We start from the raw sequence: 18,729 nt of genomic DNA on the forward strand, positions 1-18,729 counted from the left end.
GCCAGGGCATCTCTGGAATTCCAGAGCCTTCGGAGGACAAGAAAATCTTTTGCAGATAATGTACTGTCCTCACCTGCACACAAAGGAAGTTGGGGACCCTATTGGTCTTCTTTTTAGTCTATCTTACTTAGTATTTTTCCCCCAATTTTTCTTCCAGCTTCTAGGTGACCTCCCTCCTGTGACAAGGTCTCTCCATGATGACAGTGAGCTCTGATGATAATGTAGGTAACATTCAGACTGAGACCAAGTGCTGCAGAAAGCTATATTTCACTCCTGACCTTCAGCTCCCCCTCCAGTGCAATGCACACATTATATTTCCTTTCACTCATGGCAAAACCAGTGAAACAATGCCAGCTGAAATAAGTGACATTTCTTTAGCTAGGTTTCAAAGATGAATAAAATAGTTTTGCCAGTTCCACTGTAGGTGTGATAGTTGCCACAATGCTCTGTTTAGCTCGCATTAGATATTACGATAACTACCTAACAGCAAGAAGGAAATGAGCACGGGGCAAACTCTGTCTGCAGGATGTTCTAATATAGTTGAGGCTCATACAGAGTATGGAGGAGTGTTCCCCACAAAATGTCCCCCCCCCCTCCGTTGTCACTGAATCGTCAGAAATAACGAATGATGAAAAATGTTGAAGTTCCAAAGTGTTCGAATCTCTAAATTGTGGGTCCTCATCTTTAATACCAACCACTGAATTAGAGAGTAGCGCTGGCATTACTCCAAATGTATTCCTTTATGTGTCAGGTCTGAATCTCTTCATATGTTAGGGTAGAGCTGCATGTACAGTAGTTTCTTTACTTCCAAGGCGTTTTTACCATCTGTTTCTATTATGGGAGTTTATGGCACAGAATACCTCAGACGCTACAGTATCTGTTTCTTTTCTCTGCTGCAGTTATGGTGCTGTAGCACTTTATGAACAGAATGATAAAACATAGAGCCGTCTGAATTCCTCCCCCCACTCCCCAGGTTTTTTTTTTAACACATTGCAGAAATGGAAGGATTTTTTACAGTTCACATTATTAAGAAGTGATTTGAAAGAAAATTAGGAATTTATCAGGAAATGTAAATGCGACTACCAAGCAGCTTTTTGAAATCCTTTAATCATATCACGATTAAGAAAGTTTTCATATTGTTGGGTCTACTGGTGTACTTCAGAATGCAGAATTTTGGTATAATCTAAAATTTGCCTGGGGAGTAGGGAGGGAGGAGGGAGGGCATTCTCTGTATAGACAGTCTCCCATCTCTATACATTAAAACCTTGTGCTAAAACAAAGATTCTACAAGGCCTTTGCTCAGTAGCTTTTTAAGAGCGATGTTTCACAGTTTCTCTCACACAAAATCAAAGCATTTACTTCTTAAAGCAGAATGGCATCGATATACTGACACCCCAGCTTATACAAATGGCAAACATTGCATTCTTCTAAGAGAAAAACTCTGTTTCTGCTTTGAACTTTAGAGAGCCATCTTGTGATCTGAATAACCATTATTTGTATGCAAAAAAGAGCCTTCATTTTAAACAGCATTTAAATGGTGAGTGTTTGCAATCATCCTCATTGTCTATGTACAATAAGGGTGCAGAGTTGTTATACACTTCTTTAAAAAAACTGAGGGAATGCAGGCTTTTGGGCAGAGATTAGATAGGTATGGATTTGGCAAAGAAATCAGATTTAGATACAAAGAAATATCCTATTTGCCCGTGGCTGGGCTGATCACATGGTGACCATCTGGAATTTAGATCAAACCTTCCATAAAATACAAGGGACCACAGTTCTGCAGCACTCTCAACAATAAATTAATATCTGTGCTGGAAGTACTGCTAGAAAATGGTGATAAAGGAGACAAAAGCCACATCTCACATACTCCAATTGCACTCCATTTCCTGGGGTTTCTTCACTTTTCCCCCCCATTAATATAAACATTACATGTGAAACATAGTGAAAGCAATAAAAAATAAAGGGCAATTAGAGCCAGGTTCCAGCATTAAGACAGGAGGGGGGTGGGGGAAGGAACAAAAATACGGGTCCTGATGGCCTCTTCCTGTTCTCATTTTTTTTAGTGATCTTCTGACCTTGATTAGGCCTGCAAACTTTCATGCAAGGCTTGAGATGAGTCATATATTTGGAAACAAATAATAGGAGGAACACTAGCAAACTCCAGAGCATGCAAAAGATTGTTTGTTAGTGGTATTTTCTCCATTTTCTGAACCACTCTGGCACCTCATATTTGCCTCCAACATGTTAATAAAATACCAGCTTTCATCTCCAGGTTCAGCTCTTCCAAGCAAACAAGCAATTCCTCCACTAATAAAAGATAAGATTACTAAGGGAGATACTGCTACGGAAAACTGCTGATTGGTGAACATGACAGCATTCTTGGAAGTATTTCTCACGGTAGCACTGCTGTTCAGCACACCCACAGTTATACAGATACTTTGAGGGGACCCTTGTGGATTGCTTATGTCTCCACTTATTTTTTCCTCAAAGCAAACACAGCCAGATTTTCAAGAGAGTTCAGAACCTGGGACCTTCCACTGTGACACTGATAGCTGTGGTCCAGCGGCTCCTGGTCTTTTGGAAATATAGCCCGAATTTGCAGGCTTTTTGAAAATAATTTCCAGAAAACTTAGGCTGAACAGATCCACTAGCACCATGATAAGTACTTGCTTGAAAGAGCTTGAGCAATGTACTTTGAAGATATTTTCCTTAGTATTTATATAGAACAAAATGTGGTCTTTATTCCTTAGCATCCGAGGCAGGGGCGGGGGGGGAACCCAAAGGTTTAATGTAAAGGATCTTGGTCCATGCTGCCAGCAATTTGTACCAGAACTGCACTTGAGTGAGCCTTTTATAGACATGCTGTTATGGAAGGCGTGCTTTCCCCAAGCTAGATTAGACCATTGCATATCTATTAAGACATCTGTTCAGATTTAAAGTCCCATGGAATAGACATGCCATTTTCAGGCATCCCAGATGAAAATGAAAGGTGATTGCTTCCCAGGCCAGGACACCAAAATGGATATGCACTAATTTGGCCCCACAAAGTAAAACAAATTCTTCCTACTGACAGTTGAGAAGGAGGAGGGGAAAAAAGACTCAATTAGGAGTGAGGGAGGGACAATACAAGACGTCTAAGGGAAAAATACTAGGTGCTACATGTTACAGTTCCACAAATGAAGTACTCAGGACACTAAGTTTTAATTTACTGTGGATATCTAATAGAAGGTGTGACTCCAAGTCTCCTTCATCTCTTATTAAAGGAGAGTTATGAATTACTGCATGTTAGTCAACAAATTCCTTACAGTGGAAGATGTGGTCAAAGAATAGATTTAAAACTAAACTAAACTAAAAAAAAAGCATTAAAGGCTTTAACTCCCCCAACACACAAACACCCCCCCACACACACACACACACCTATCAGTTCATTTGTAATTTAGGTTAAATAAGTGGTTATGGCTTTCTTTTTGGATCAATACATTATTTCAGTAATAGAAATACTAACGTCCTTAAATCTATTTTTTTTTCTGAAAATCATCAAAAAAGGCTCTTCTGGATTAGGTCTCCCAACAAACCGCTTTAGTTATGTGTCAGGGAAGCCTCAGTCTCTCGTTTGTCTCTTTTCCGAGACTGAAGGAAATGCTTATTGGTACTGTACTTTAAATCTTAGCCAATGGAAAGCAATGTTGCACCATTTATCTCCTGCTGACATATTTGTATGTAAACTGTTTCAAAGGGAAGAGATTCACATATGTTTTATGAACTCCCCTAAAGTACAAATAAAAGGCATCCAAGGTTCAAAGAGTTAAATTAACCAAGAGTTTCCCTCTCGATGCTAACCCCCCACCCTAAGCCCCTATTCTCTCTGAGGGCTATGCTTGATTTATAGTGTGATCCATCCCTGTTGGGAGTTGACAGTCACTTTCATTTTCTTGTATTTTTTTTTCCTCTCACTGCCAAGGTCACAAGAGAGAGGGCCCTCCAAGTTTTCTGCATTCGTCCTCCTTCACCCTTCCACCGCGTTGGCCTCATGAATCATTCCGTCTTCACATTGAACTCCTGATGCTTCTCTTCCACCAAACTGCCCGACTTCCGCAATTTTTCTTCATTCTCACTAACAATTTGGTAATGAAATATTGATTTTTAGTTAGATTCAAATAGATGTTATTAAGTTTGCATTGATAAATCGTTCCCTTTCTCAGGCTGGAAGTACCTCAGTCAAATTCTAACTGCGCTTTCATACCTGGTGATGTATTAATTTGACATATTTGTCACCCAGGCTGCCTGGCTCAGAGTTAGAGGAGGGTGTCTATCCTAATTGCTGCTATTTCACAGAGAAGGTGTAATTCTAGCTGATTTGTTCCAAGGATTTTTAGCCCTACAATAAGGGCTAGGTAAATATTTTCTGGGAGATTTTTAATTAAAAAAAACACATTCCTCCTATGTGGGTTTTTAGCAATCCAAAACATTCTAGGCCAATTCATTTAAATGGGTTTTGGTGCATTTGGCTAATTGAACTATATAAGATCCCAACAGAATTGTTTTAGATTTAAGAAAAAGATAAAGAGAGAGACAGAAACGAGAAAGTTTTTTCTTTTTGTAAAGCCTGGCCGCAGTGGAAGCTGCTGGGTGGTGAACTTCTTCAGAATTTGGCCTGAAAAGGGATCAACAAAATAAATTCTCTAAGTCAGAGCTGAAGATGGGAAAGGGCAATATAAGGAAGCACATGTTATGTTGGCCCTGAATTGTATTGGACCTATGTATGGAATAGTCGAGGTTCCCTGATGCCCATTACCTCTTTTGGCCAAAATTGTGATCACAGATCTGAATGCAAACAAATTAAATCAAAAGAGAGAAACACCACCTGATTACTCAGAACACATACTTGTTCACTCTGAAACACATAAAACACATTTTCTGCCATCATAAAATGCAGCTACTGTACAGCTTAATAAACACCTAATTTTGTATTTATACTTGGCCATGGCATTTTGTTAACAGCACATAATGGCTTAGGTCAAAGTTCAAAGAAACTTAGCTCAGAGCTAGCTGAGAGAAAGATACAGACACATTTTTATTCCTGCTGTATAGACATCCAGTGTAACAATCAGTATCAAATTACACACAACTCAGTTTAAAAAAAATAATTTGGGGGTTGTGACTGCATCATTCAGGTTTGAATTTCAAGTGAGCTGCAACTTGATCTCTCATGCTACAGATGAGGTCTCACACCTGTAAAAAACCCACCTTTTTAATATCTCTTGCAGTAGATACCCAAAATATCTGATTTGTGCAGTAACTATTCACATATACCTCCTTATACACTGTTAGTGAAAAAGTGACAGGCATAAACTTGTGTTCACTAAAATAGAAGCAGGCCCCTGTTTCACAGAAACAGTGAAATGGTAGTCACTAGAGTAGGGCTGTGCACCATGACCCATCATGTAATAGGGGAACTGACTTTGTCATCCAGATACATTTCTAGAGACAGAAGTGAGGAAATAAAGTCCAAGTTCTTATCTCCACAGCCTTTTATTTTGAAAATCATTTGCCATTAAAGGAAAGGATCATCTTTGGAATTAGCTGTAAAAGGCACATAGATACCTCCAATTTTACCATTAATATCCTGGTATTTTACAACCAGCAACATCACATTTTAAAGATTCAAAGTTTTTCACAAAAAAGTGATATACTTCTTACAAAGATCCTTGAATTTTGTTGTTTTGCTTTGTTTTTGACCAGCTTGTGTATTTTACTACACAAACAATGTTACTGTGTTATTTGCAGTATTGGGGGATTAATGGAAAGTACAGGGGGATACATAGAACACTTTAATGGCATTATGGTCTTGAACTCTACACACAACTGTCTGCTACATTAGCTAAAATTAAAAAAAACCTAACACCCTCAAACAATAAAAAAAGAAGGTTCTTAAATTATCCAGGTGTAGGTATTTAAATGAATGAGACTGTGTATACTGAGAGGTGGGGGAGAAATGCATGGATTCATTTATAAAGACTCTATTCTTTCTTCTGCATCTTTCCACTAAAATACTTCTAGGGATATTTAATACTATGGCCAGGTAGAGACATTACACTTTTACTGGTATAAGTGATTGGAAACCAGCCCATACCCATAACAGACCAGAAGTTCGCCACATAAAGAGTGGTTTAAAAATGACAGAACCTGGTCTAAGATTTGCCCCCTCCCACCAAAGGGCAAATGTGTGTACAGAAAACCATGCAAGTTCGATCAGTTAGCCTCAGGCTTTTTGAATGCCTGTACCGAGCCTATAAGTAATTATCAATCCACTTTGGAACGACATTACCTTATTTATATTGTCTTTGAAGCTTCTGCTGCTTTTATTGTTACTGATATCAAAAGGGAATATAAAAAAGAGTCACTTAATCACTAGGTTGTGGTGAGTTCAGCATTCAGAACAGTTTGTAAGATGCACATGGGAAATGAGTCATTTCCTGGAAGCATTAAACTTTATAAGTTATCAAACCTGTTGTAAGTCAATTATTTTTCTTAACTAAGTTTGCTAGTAATGACAATTACTAGAAGGAGTGTGTTGTATAGAACTATTTCTATCAGATATTATTAAACTGGGAGAAAGCAAGAAATCTGGTATGAAGTATCTCATGTAAAAATCACAAAAGCAAGAAAATTCAGAAGCAAAGCTAAAATGCAGAACCTGCTTTCTGTCCTTAACTCACCTCAGCTTGGACCATGAAAAACCCAGTGAATTAACTAAGCTCAATGTAAGTGTGACGGACACACTGCTAGAGCATGTTATTAGCTCAATCAGACAAATATGCACTTAGGGAACTTTAAAAATGTGCACTGGCTAATCCTGACTGTAATGGGTCTTTGGGGGCATCAAGATAAATACATATGTTAATGTAATACAAATTATTTAGGGATCACTCCTACTATGCTAGACCTGTGTGTCAGTACTGAACCCCACAATCACTGGAAAAGAAATTCTGCCTCTAATGGTTTCAGCCTCCTTCACTAATTGGGTCAAGACTACAAACAAGTTATAGTACTTAAGGTGTTACTGTGTGTATGGACAGGGTATGATGCTCCTTTGATAGTCTTTTATTAGTCACAGGAGGATAGGGGTAGCCATAGATTGCAGCTCACTGAACACTCAGTAAAAAAAAAATAGCTAAAAAAATAACAAAGACAACTCTGTTGCTTCCTCTTGATATAAGTGCAATTTGCTGGCACAAAGCCAGCCCAGAAGCTCTTGATGATGATGAAGTGGAACATGGGTGGGTGGGCAAGGCAGTGAGATGGCTGCTCTTTCTATCTCAAGATTTCCTCAGAATCCACATGCAAGGAAGACTTTTACAAGAAAAACGCAGACCTGAGCACACAGGATTAAACTCACCTACTTTATCCCTTTATCCCAAGAAACACCTACTTCTGGGGGAAATACAACAGGCAGGGTGCAGGCTTTAGGCAATATTAGCAATAATGGCCATGTGTAGATGAAACGAAGGGCGTGTGCACTCAACACTTTAAAGGGGGCTAAATGCTTTTGCACCGCTTTAATAATGTCAGTGTTTGCATGCCTTGGTGGAGTATTGTGCATTAATTCCAGCCACTGTAGGAAATTTGGCAGCCTAATGCACCTTAAATGACTTGGGATGCAGCAAACTAACTGCACAGAGGCCAAGTGCTTCTCTCTGTGGCTGCAGTGCGCCCCCCGGGACTGCCCAAGCAGATGTCTCCTGGCGGGGGGGCGGCCCGCTGCTGCAGAGGGAAGCACCAGCCCCCCTGCAGCCCAGGGACCTCTCTGTCCAGTGGCAGTTCGCCCTCCTTTCCCTGCTGCCGGAGAAGCAGGTAAGTCAGCAAGGTGTGTGCATGACACAGGGGTTTAATCGGCCCTAAATTGAAGTGGTATTTTAAAAACCCACCACTTCAATTTAGGGCCCCTGTTTCATCTATACATGTTCTGTACATGCTCATCACACTACCTATGTGTCTGTGAGATAAAGTCATGTTGATATTTTCACTGATAATTAATACAAAGCCTGGACAGTGATGTACACATAATACATTTACTCTGACCTTAATGAGACCTGAGCCAGGAGGCTTTGATGGTAAACTGAACAGAACATCCAACCCTGTTCAACATAATGTAAACCTAAATAGAGACAGAATTATAGTTAAATTATTTAAATGTCTCAGGAAATCAACTAATTCTCCATTCTTGCCATCATGATTGGAAATTAGGCACGCTGTACTTTATACATCAATAGCCAGTAAGTCCAGCTTATGAATATGCTAGTAACAAATCCAAACAGAAAGGAAAAATCTACCAGAAAGTGTTAATTATACTAAAATTTGAGTTTCTTTTTAACTTCACCATCACTACTGTTTCCTAAAGATCTTTTTTTTCTGGTGCATTTTCTTTATGTTATTAATACTGTCTATAAAATATGAAGCCCAATTCCATGATCATCATAAAAATCATAAAATTCTATGCCTGCCATGAAAATATTACATGATTTATTTTTGTGTGAAGTACATATTAAATCTAGGTATTGGAATGGTATTTTGCTTCCTTGACATAAGAACTTTTGAAGACATACAATTTCTCCTAATTTGCTATTAAGTTTCCTTGCTTGTTTTAAAACTGATTTTTCAGATTCCGTGTATAGATTGAGGTTAATATTCATCTTGCCATAAGCAGTACAGTATTTTTCCCATATAACCTGTTCAATTTTATTTTTATGAGATATTGTGCTTACATTATACAGTGCATAATCCAAATGTATTTCATATGCATATAGCATTTAATACGTTATGTATATAGCTCATATTTTTTAAATATATACACCTAAATTTCAGATGATGACAGATTAGCTAGATACTCAGCTGCATTCACTGCCTGCTGGAAGCATTTGAAATGATGAGGTGTGGTCACAACAGAGCTAGTTACAATTCTCTGAGTCCACGCTTGGTTATGAACCAAAGCTCACTAACATCTCAACACAGCCCCTGCATCTAAGACTGTGGGGTGGAGCGGGAGCATGAGCACGTTATATGATGGCTGAGGACTTCCCCACACTGACTGGGAAGGAGAAGGAAAGCCTATCTGGTCATTTCTGGTGGCGTTCCAAACTCTATGCATAGATTTATGTGTTTGGTTAATTATCTGAACGCCACTCCTCTGTGACGGTGCATAAATCACACAGAGCAAGTTTGTTCCTTTCTAGTGGTTGATTGACCTAAAGAGGTTTATATATCAGTTTACTGGCTGATAAAATGCACTTCTTTTAGTTTTTTTTTTAACTAAAAAGTCCTGGTCTCAACGTCCATTGATCCTTGTAAGAAGAGTTGCATCACTAGAGCTGGCCCAGATGATTCATCTGTAACTTTTTTTGAGAGAGAAAGACAGATTGAGTAGCATCAAAACATTTAACTAACTCATCTGAATTTTGTTAGAACTATTTGCATTGAAAAAAGAAAAGAAAACTAATATTTCAGAATTGCTTGTTAGAGCTAATACTTTTTTCTTCTTGCATAAGAAGAGAAAGTCTTGCCAATAATAAGAGTTGCATAATTTTATTTATTTTTTTACTAGGAGCATTATCATAGTACTTCTTTGGTATATAACTATTTCAGTGTTTTTAATCTTGTGATAGGTATTTTAAAACTATTTTTTTCAAACCAATATTTGCTGGTTCTCTAAACTGCTTTGCACTCCAGATTAAACACTGTCATTTTGTTATTCCTTAGCAAAGTTGGGGTCTCGTTTCACCAGAACACTTACACCTAGATTTCTGAGCAGTCAATTACATGATCATATCTACAGATAACAGAAAGAAAAGCATGGAAAAGGCTTGAATTATATAGAACACATCCCTTGAGATATCTTACTGTCATCTACGCGACTGAGACGGGATGCTATGCACTTACTACCATATCATTATAGAGTTGTTTCTCAGGGGATAGTAAGGATATAAACATTTGTACCCTGACTAGGAAGAAGTCTTTAGCCCATTCCTATCCTGTACCACCCAAAGCTTTGGTCCTCTCAGTCTTCTTGCTCTTTATATTGTTCATGTGAAACAAAGAACTCAAGTTTTTTTGTTTGACCAAGATTTGATCAAGGACACAATTATGACATGATGAATAAACTATTTCTTTAACTTTCATTCCACTTTGTCCGGTTCAGTGAAGCAGTGTCCTTAAATGTGCTGATGAGATCTCCATTTCAGTGATGCCCCATGGGTGCATCTACACATGTGCTCTACTGTGGAGCTCATTGACTAGCTCCATAATAAAACGTCATCATATGCAAGTGTGCCAGTATTATGGCACAGCAAATTAAACTGTCTGCTGCCTAGCTCCGCACTGTAGCACCCTTGTGTCTCAGCCATCCCCTCCGCTGCCTGACACTGCCAGCCAGAGCCTGGGGCTGACCCCGCAAGCCCTGAGCTGCTCTGCCCCATCTCAAACTGCTGTGGTCCTGGGTGCACATGAAGATGCTGCACCCAGGAGAAACTGGCTCTGGCATGAACTGCATCAGAATATGACCCTTATGGCACAGTTCTACAGTTCTGTATGCTTCCCTATGAAAGCAAGGAGAGATTTGCCTGCAAAATGAATAGAGGGTATTTTCATCCTAGAATAACATGATCTTGTAGACCAGGGATCAGCCCCAAATATCTGACAGTCTATTAACTTCAGTAAACTCCTTATCTAAAAGCTACCGAGAAAAAAAAAAATCACCTGAAAAGCATCATTACAAAAATACACACCTATCAAAAACTTGCAACATTTCTATCAAAAATGTTAAGCAAACAATCTTTGATCTTCAGAAGCTAGATTTCTGCCAGCAAGAGAGAGAAAACAAGCAAACACTTCCTCAGCAATCACAGGCATTAGCTATTATATTGCGTACAAGAATCTGTGCAGAGGTTGGAAGAAAGAGCCGGGGCAAGTTGTAGGAGCCATCATGAAAAATTATTAAGGGTTTAGGAAAAGAAAAATCAATCAAGAAAGATACACAAACCTGATTAGGAAAAAAAATTGTATGCTACAATATAGATAGGCATGTTAACGCGTGGCTGGTTTCTCTAAGATTAAAGAAAATAACCTAAGGTTAGATCGCCCTTTGTGTTTCAATGCTAGCATCTGCAAAACTGGAAACCTGTTCACCATGGCTCCAAGCAAGGAGCTGATAAAAGAATATTTTTGCAGTTAAGTTCCCTTGCTTTCCAGTGGCTCCTGGAGTCACGTCATAAGAGACAAACTAACTTGCCAGGAAACTGAGTTCAAAGGATTTTTTTCTAGTGCCCTTTCTGATCCACATTTGTGTCTATCTGAGTTTTCTGAATAGATGGAGAAGAGGATCAGACTTTAAATGAAAATGACCTAAATGGAAATCTTTCTAATAGTGCCAATGCATGGAAATACAGTAAACCATTGAAACCCAACAAATCTAATACAGTGAACAACTTTGGTTGGAAAAAGCTAATGATCAAATCTCTCTCCCTCTCTCATCCAAATGACTGATAGCAAGCAATTAAAAAGGAGCAGTAACAAAGCAGTGAGAAAATACCCCCATCTCTCTCAGTTTTTATGCTGTGTCCTGATGTGGCAGAGACACAGTGTGCTCATGGCTTCAATTTCTATCCACCAGGAATTAGCAGCAATCTGCAGATGCATGAAAATGTGACGACCCTTATTTTAAAGGAAAATATTTAAACTCTATGGATAGATAACGAAGCACAATCTGCTAACTACAGAACATTTTGCCTAGAAATTGCAAATGAATATGGCCAGCCTCTGCTAAAGTAAAAAAATGACCCAAGACAACAAAACCCAACTGAATTGTGATTTATAGTAAATCTCTGACATTTTTATAGTTCTCAAACCAATAATGCAAGAAGAAACAGCAGACAGTGAGCCCTTGGCACTGGTATTGACTTCAAGGTCAGTGGAGCACAGAAACCTATTGGTTACTGATAAAATGGCCTCTCCTCCACCCAGCTGCTTCTGGTTTTCAAGAGAACTTCTTGGAAATATGCAGGTGTTTGATATTTTTGTGGTACTTAGTTCTCTTATTGCAGCTGATAGAATAATTACTTTGTTTAAACTTTTCAATCAACTGAATTTCTTCTTCCTTTGAGTCTGGAATTGCCTTATTCAGTATCAAGGCTCAAAAAGGCAGGTTAGCAGCCTTTAACAACTCCCATTAGTTATTCATGTCTACATAGGATTCTTTTATTCTTAAATCAAAAATGGTTATTTCCATTATTATTATTCTTTTAACTCATAGGTAAGGATAGCATGATTGTGTCTGTAAGTAAGTGCCATGCTGAATTTAATCATGCTATTTATTTGCTTTGAATTATCCTGTATTCATTTTTTTCCTGTACTCTTAGGCATCGATAAAGTGGCTCTTACTATTACAGTAAATTAAATGCACTTTAAAAGATTATCTCTTACATTTGTCATAACAAGAATTTACATTGATGTTTTTCTCTCTCTTTAAGTGGGTATAAAGAACTCATATACATTTTCTAATTTATTGTGTAGTATTTATTACATGCAGAGGGGTTTCTTCTCTAATCACAACTCATTAAAATCACAAATTATTCACAATAACCCCTGGTGAAAGACCCATCATGTCGGGGGGGGGACAGAAATTCCAACAATTTTGGGTTAAGGAATTAAGCTTGTTTCATTGCGTTTCCTATAAGAAATGCACCTTCCCTGCAAAAAAAGTATTTTAAAATGGAAAACTATTGAGCATAGTAAGAAAGAAATGTAAAAAGCTTCATAGGAATGAAAGAGCTGTATGAAAACAAGCTGCACGCTTGAGAAAGAAAGGGAAAATGCATAGTACCTCTTCAAAAACCTACAATGGGTAAGAAAGCAGAATTGGGATTTGGCACAAAAGGAAAGGTAAAGTCCTTCAACCCTTTATTCATTCCAAGTTGGCTATTCATATTTATACCTTACTGCCAGCTGTAAGCAAAAGGTGTGTTTTGGGGTTCACAAATGCCTCTATAACTGCATGTCATAGTGTCTAATGGCTATCACATAATTATCCTATAACCTGAGGTAGGCAGCCTCCTAATATAACATACATACTGTACATGAACGTTCTTCATACAACTCTACATAAAGGGCTATTTGAATCTTAGTTGTTAAATATTGCATTCAGCTTGCCAGTTATCTGCCTTTTTTTTGCTTTAGATATGTGGCATTTTCCACATGTTTAGCAGTGAAGCAGACATTTGTTTGGACTATATGCCTCTGTGTACTTTTTTAATGTAATAAAATTGACAGATGACTTCTTTTTGCAACAGGTTTGGTAGAAGAAAATGTTTTTTTTCTTGATGGCTGTTTAGACAGCAGTCTTAAAAAATGACTAGTCACTAAAATTCCTCATGCTCATTTCATATTGTGTTGATTCATATTAAATTCATGACAACAAAAAAGCAACTTGAGGCACTTTTGGAAATGACCACTCTTTAGTGCTTCTCTCCTCCAGGCTTGATAGGCCCAGAGTCCATAAAGCTGCCTGCTGTCTTGTGTCATGAAAAGAAACAGCTTTGCCTGGGAATGCCATTACTGTGTAATGAGGCATGCAGCAAAATATACCTTCAGCAGCCACTTGATGAAGGCTTGCTGACACACCAGACCAGACAGAAATGTTTTTTTGTGTGTTCTTCCTTATTTTGTCCATCAATCACATCATTAGTCAAAGCAGACAGCCTTGTCAGCTGGGCACAGATGCGGACTGGCAGGCGATCAGTGGACAGGTGTTAGAGCTTTCCCAAAACAAGATCTTGAAATGAGAAAAGGAGTGAAGACCTTGTTTCAAGGGCTGGAATGTCAATAAAAAAAACAGACCAGGAGGGGAAAAGTTCAGAGGGGGTGCTCAGAGCAACCATGCAGATACTTTAGGGAAAGTTAAAGGAACCTGCCACTTTTTATTACATTTTAATTTCTGTCCACATTAGTGGATGGCTATGGATTGCAATGATGTCCAACAATCCCTGGTTTGAATATAGTCTAAAGGACATTATGTAAACAGTACTGTACTTCAGTTTCATTAGGAAAATCCTCTATGGCACATGGATTTATTTGTCCGAGGTTTCTGTCATTAAGCTGAGACACTAATACCCATGACGAGCATATATTCTTTCAGTCTGACGTGCAAAATGGCAGAGAGCTACACGAGGGATCTCATTTTCATTATAAGAACCAAAAACATAAACACAGTGAGATACATCCCAACTGTCCCTGATTATAAGCAATGCTAATCATGTAAAGTGAAATCTTGCACTCATCAGTCCTCACTCAGGCAAACCCCCCACCAACTTTGATGGGAGCCTAGCCTGAGTAATGAGCTAGACCTGTGAGCCCTGCTTTATGAGCATCTGGCACTGAGGTCCATGTCTCTTTCCCTTAGCCAGCATTTCTGATATAAATAACACTGTCACAACAACAGGGGAGAATTGCAGGTTTGTCTGGGATGGAGTTAGATTTGAACCAGGGCTTTCTCTAGTTTCCTCTGCAAAGTCTGTACCTTCCTAGGCTTTGCAGCATAGCCTGGACACTGTTCCAGGAGCTACCAGGGGAATGGACCATGGCATGTCCTAATCTCATTGTGACTAAAGAAAACAAATCTGTTTAATTTCCCTGCCTCTTTATTAGCATTCATTGTTATCCATCCAGCTCTCACCAGCATCCCTGGAACTGCACATCTGATAATTCTTTGGTTCTGGGCTGAATTGGAATTGAGGCTGCAGCATAAAAGGGCTGCTCTAGCTGTCATGGCCCTTGGGTTAGGAAGACTAAGGCATACTAGTGCAAAATGCAGTGATGTGACTAGCACTGTATCTGGCTGCCATTGAATCTAATGCCTTAATGGCCTTGTACCCCCTTTCACAGCTGGCTCAAATGGAAGCAGCCTCTGGCCAAGCCTAGAACAAGGCTTGAACTCAAGACTCTGGATAAACAGCAAGATACTTTAACTATTCTGCCCCTGGGCTCATTCCATCCCTTATAACAATTGGTTTATCTTGCCAAAAAGCCATTTTTTAAAATGTTGGTTGTGTGCCTTTACTTGAAATGGGGACTTACGCATCCACCTCCTTCACTGCATGAGCTCCACCAAAGCCCAAGTCAACCGAGATCCACTCATATGTCTTGTAATAGCTCAATCAGAATTTTCTGTGTTCTGCTTCTTCCAGCCATAACATTCAGTTCTGTAAACTGAAGCTCTCTCATAATGCTTTTGTGCAAATGCTTACAGCAAAGGGTGTTTCATTTCCTTCCCATCCTCCTGGTCTGCTGTTTCATCTGCGAATGCACTCTCAAACTTTGAATTGTAGATGGCTTTAATAAATTAGATCATTATTTCCTGACCAAGAAACCTAATTAACTGTTTTTGAACAGCTTTGCCTGCATAGCATGCACTTTTGAACTATATTTTGTATGATTCTCCAACTCCTCATCACCAAATGCCGCATGAATCTCATGCAACATACTGCTCTTTGGTGCCATGTCATTCTGCAATGACATGGACAAAATGATGCTCCTCAGGGTCAAGAGCAGGTTCTGCAGATATAATTTTATGCACAAGCTGCTTCTCTCAGTCGTATTCTGACTCATCTGGTCAAACTAAATGCAAATAATTCTCCAGCTCCCTTTGATAGCAAATTTCCCATTAACATTAAAAGGTTCAACACATTTAGTACCCTCACCTCTTTGAAATGGCATGCCCATTCTGCATTCATTGGTTAATCTTTCTGTGGCTAGATCTGAAAACATATCCATCACTTTTACATATTTCTTTACTTATATCCCCAGCTTGGCAAACCATGATTGTGTTGCTGTTGTCCAAGAAGGATCAACATAGTGTCTTGCCTCCATTGAAGTCAATGATTAATCTTGATTGATTTTAATGGGACAGGATCATATCCCTAGTCCTTCTGTTGATTTCCATCACTCTATGCTCCCAAGACACACAGGAATTGGTCACCTTTTGTCTTACTGATCAACTGTGTGCTGCTGGCCCCCCAGTGTCCTCCTGGCACTGAAGTGGCGGAGATCACCCACTGATGCTCCTGCCCCCAGCCCTGCCCAGCTTTCCACCCAGCTGCTTCCCATGGCTGGAGCCCTTGAGCCAAGAGGATGGGGAGGGTGCTGGGACCCATCACTCCATGCAGCCAATCTCTGCAGCTCCTGGATGGATCAGGGCACAAATGGTCTTGGGGCCTCCAGAGCCCCTGGGTCAGCCAGGGACAGCAGTGGTTGTGGGTGGGTTGCCTCTTCCTTACCTTTTTCCCATTTGGTATCCCTGGGTATCCTGCCCCAGCCAGGCGTCATACACAGCAAGGGACAAGACATTCAGAGGCACATGTGACCTTCACTGTGGAAGAGGGGTGCAAACACACCACTGTACCTTCTGGATCCAACCCTGTCTGTTTTAAGTGCTGAAAGAAACAGTGGTGGGATAATCTCACTGCTGAAATAGGAGACGAGGTAGAGACCGCACTGTTTAGATGCTGATTCTACACAGTGCATGGATGGGCCACACAGTCTGCTTCTGAATTTCAGTTGCTCGTTATGCTGTTGGAGGAGGAGACACATTGCTGTGTAAGGTGAAGAATACAAATCCGCCTGACTGGAATGGAACTAATATTATTTTCCACCCTGAATAAAAAATATCTTGCCAAATTATGTCTTTCCCAAGCAAAAATTCTTGCTAGAAAACTACAGCTTGCCTGTTTCAAAAACAAATCACAACAGATGCTGGAACCCTGCCTGCTCAGACAAACCAAGTAGGTTTCACAAGGACCTGAAAAAATGGATGCAGATTCTTGCAAGAAGAAAAGTGACTCTGGAGCTCGAAATGCAGGAAGCCCTGAAAGGACCAAACTGTCCAGGGAAGGATGCTAGCTTAAACTGTAGTTTAGGTTCACATTCATTCCTTTTCTACGTTCAGATGAAAGGCAAAGCCCTGAAATGAGATGGTTTGCACCAAAACCAGCATATGCCATCTGCCAGGGGAGTTGGACCCACCAAATAGCATCCCTAGTTTCCTACTTTATTTTGCAGGCTGAGTCTGCCAAGCAGCATCAAATTTCAAATAAAAAAAAATACAGCCTGAAAACTAGGGCAGACCAAAACTTCAGTACCAATATGGCTTGCAGCAGTCACATAACACTGAATGAGTGCCTGGGGCACCCCTGAGGCGAGGATATGGGACAGAATAGAAAAATGGGGGTGGGGGAATAGGGTCTGAAGCTGGAGGTGGAGAGCACAGGTCCTGTGTGGGGGGCAGGGTGGCATAAGTTCAAGAGCAGTGACAAGGGGGCAACAGCCTATGGACACAAGGGACTTCTAAACAGTGGCGGCTGAGATGCTGTGCCTGGCCCCGCCAGGAACTGATTTTAAGTTCCTGGACCAGTAACACTGCGGAGGTGCGGACTCCACAGGGTTGGAGGACAATTCTGGCACCCCTCCTAACCTGGCATCTGGCATGGGTGCCCCTCTCGCCCACCCCTAGTTATGCTACCAGTTTCAGGAAAGACACAGTCTGAAAGAGAAGTGTCCTTCAGCCTGAAAGCAAGAGCAGCACACATCAGTAAGCAGATAAGCAGAACTGGGTTGAGATAGGCTCTGCTCTTTCTTTCATCTGCTGCCTTTACCCCTACAATTCTTTGTGAGCATTATTCATTCCCTCTAGGTCCTTCTTCTCCTTGTGGTCCTCCTGCTCCTCCCTACCTTTCACTTACCTCCTGATCCACTGGCCTGTTTTCCCTTCCAGTTTGGTCCTGGCTCCCACCTGCTTCTCTACCTCTCAGCCCTTCTCCTTCCCCTCCCTTCCCCTCCTTCCCCTCCCTTCCCCTCCAGGTTTTGTCCACTCCATGTCACCCCATCATTCAGCCTTGCTCTAGTTTTTCTGTGTAGGTTTCTCTTCACTAATAGTTACACCACTTATTAAAATTAAATAATAAAAATATATTAAGCAAGCAATGCTCTCACCATTACGTGTTAAATTAATCACATAACTTGGAGGGAACCTGAGGTCTTATTCATTTCTTTCCAGTTACTTCAGGCCCTTGCTTCAAGTTCTCAGGTCTGTTTGCTCTCTGGATATTCTGGAGTCCTTGAGGCATTGCTACTCAATCAGATAGGCCAAGAGGAAATCAAATGAACCATGCATTTATCTTATACCTACTCTCTCTGGGTCTCAGCATATCCCATGGGTTTCTCCTTCTCATGCCTCCTGGGATTGGAACATGATCATGTCACTCCGCAAGTCCCTGCCTGCAAAATAAATTTAACAAACTTGACATTTAAGTTGTCCTCTAGATTCAGGGATCGATTCCTAGGGCAGACCTGGATCTTTGGTACTGTTAAAGAGGCAACAAATGGGCTGGAAAGTGACCTGAGGGGAGCGCTCTGCTGACACAAACACACTAGCCCAAGATTTGCTCCTGTTGCCACTTACCCACTTAACATGTGGAGCAAGACTTGTAACTACCACACCAAGCCTAGAGTCTACCCGTGTCTGGTTCATTAAGGTCCATACATCAATATGGCTAGTTAGGGGACTTCCCAGAAATAGTAAAAAACTGTCAGAGTTTGGGCTACCCATGGTGTTAAGGTCTGAGCGGAGATCAAGAGCAGGAGAGGATCAAATCAATTATATTCAGAGTGATTAGGCTGTTGAGGTAG

General features: G+C 40.2%; 1 long non-coding RNA gene across 2 annotated transcripts in view; it reads right to left on the minus strand.

Moving 5' to 3' along the window:
- Nucleotides 1–18,374, minus strand: part of LOC109289555 — a 41,079-nt gene extending 22,705 nt beyond the window's left edge. Inside the window, exon 1 of one of the 2 annotated variants that reach the window (XR_002095405.1) lies at nucleotides 18,230–18,372. This is a non-coding gene — a long non-coding RNA (uncharacterized LOC109289555). Of the gene's footprint in view, nucleotides 1–18,229 lie in introns of both variants that reach the window. The other variant, XR_002095404.1, reaches the window with a different exon arrangement.
- Between the last annotated feature and the right edge of the window lie 355 nt (nucleotides 18,375–18,729).

The sequence above is a fragment of the Gavialis gangeticus genome, unplaced genomic scaffold (assembly GCF_001723915.1).
Source record: "Gavialis gangeticus isolate Ggan-Ray unplaced genomic scaffold, GavGan_comp1, whole genome shotgun sequence".
Lineage (NCBI taxonomy): Eukaryota > Metazoa > Chordata > Crocodylia > Gavialidae > Gavialis > Gavialis gangeticus.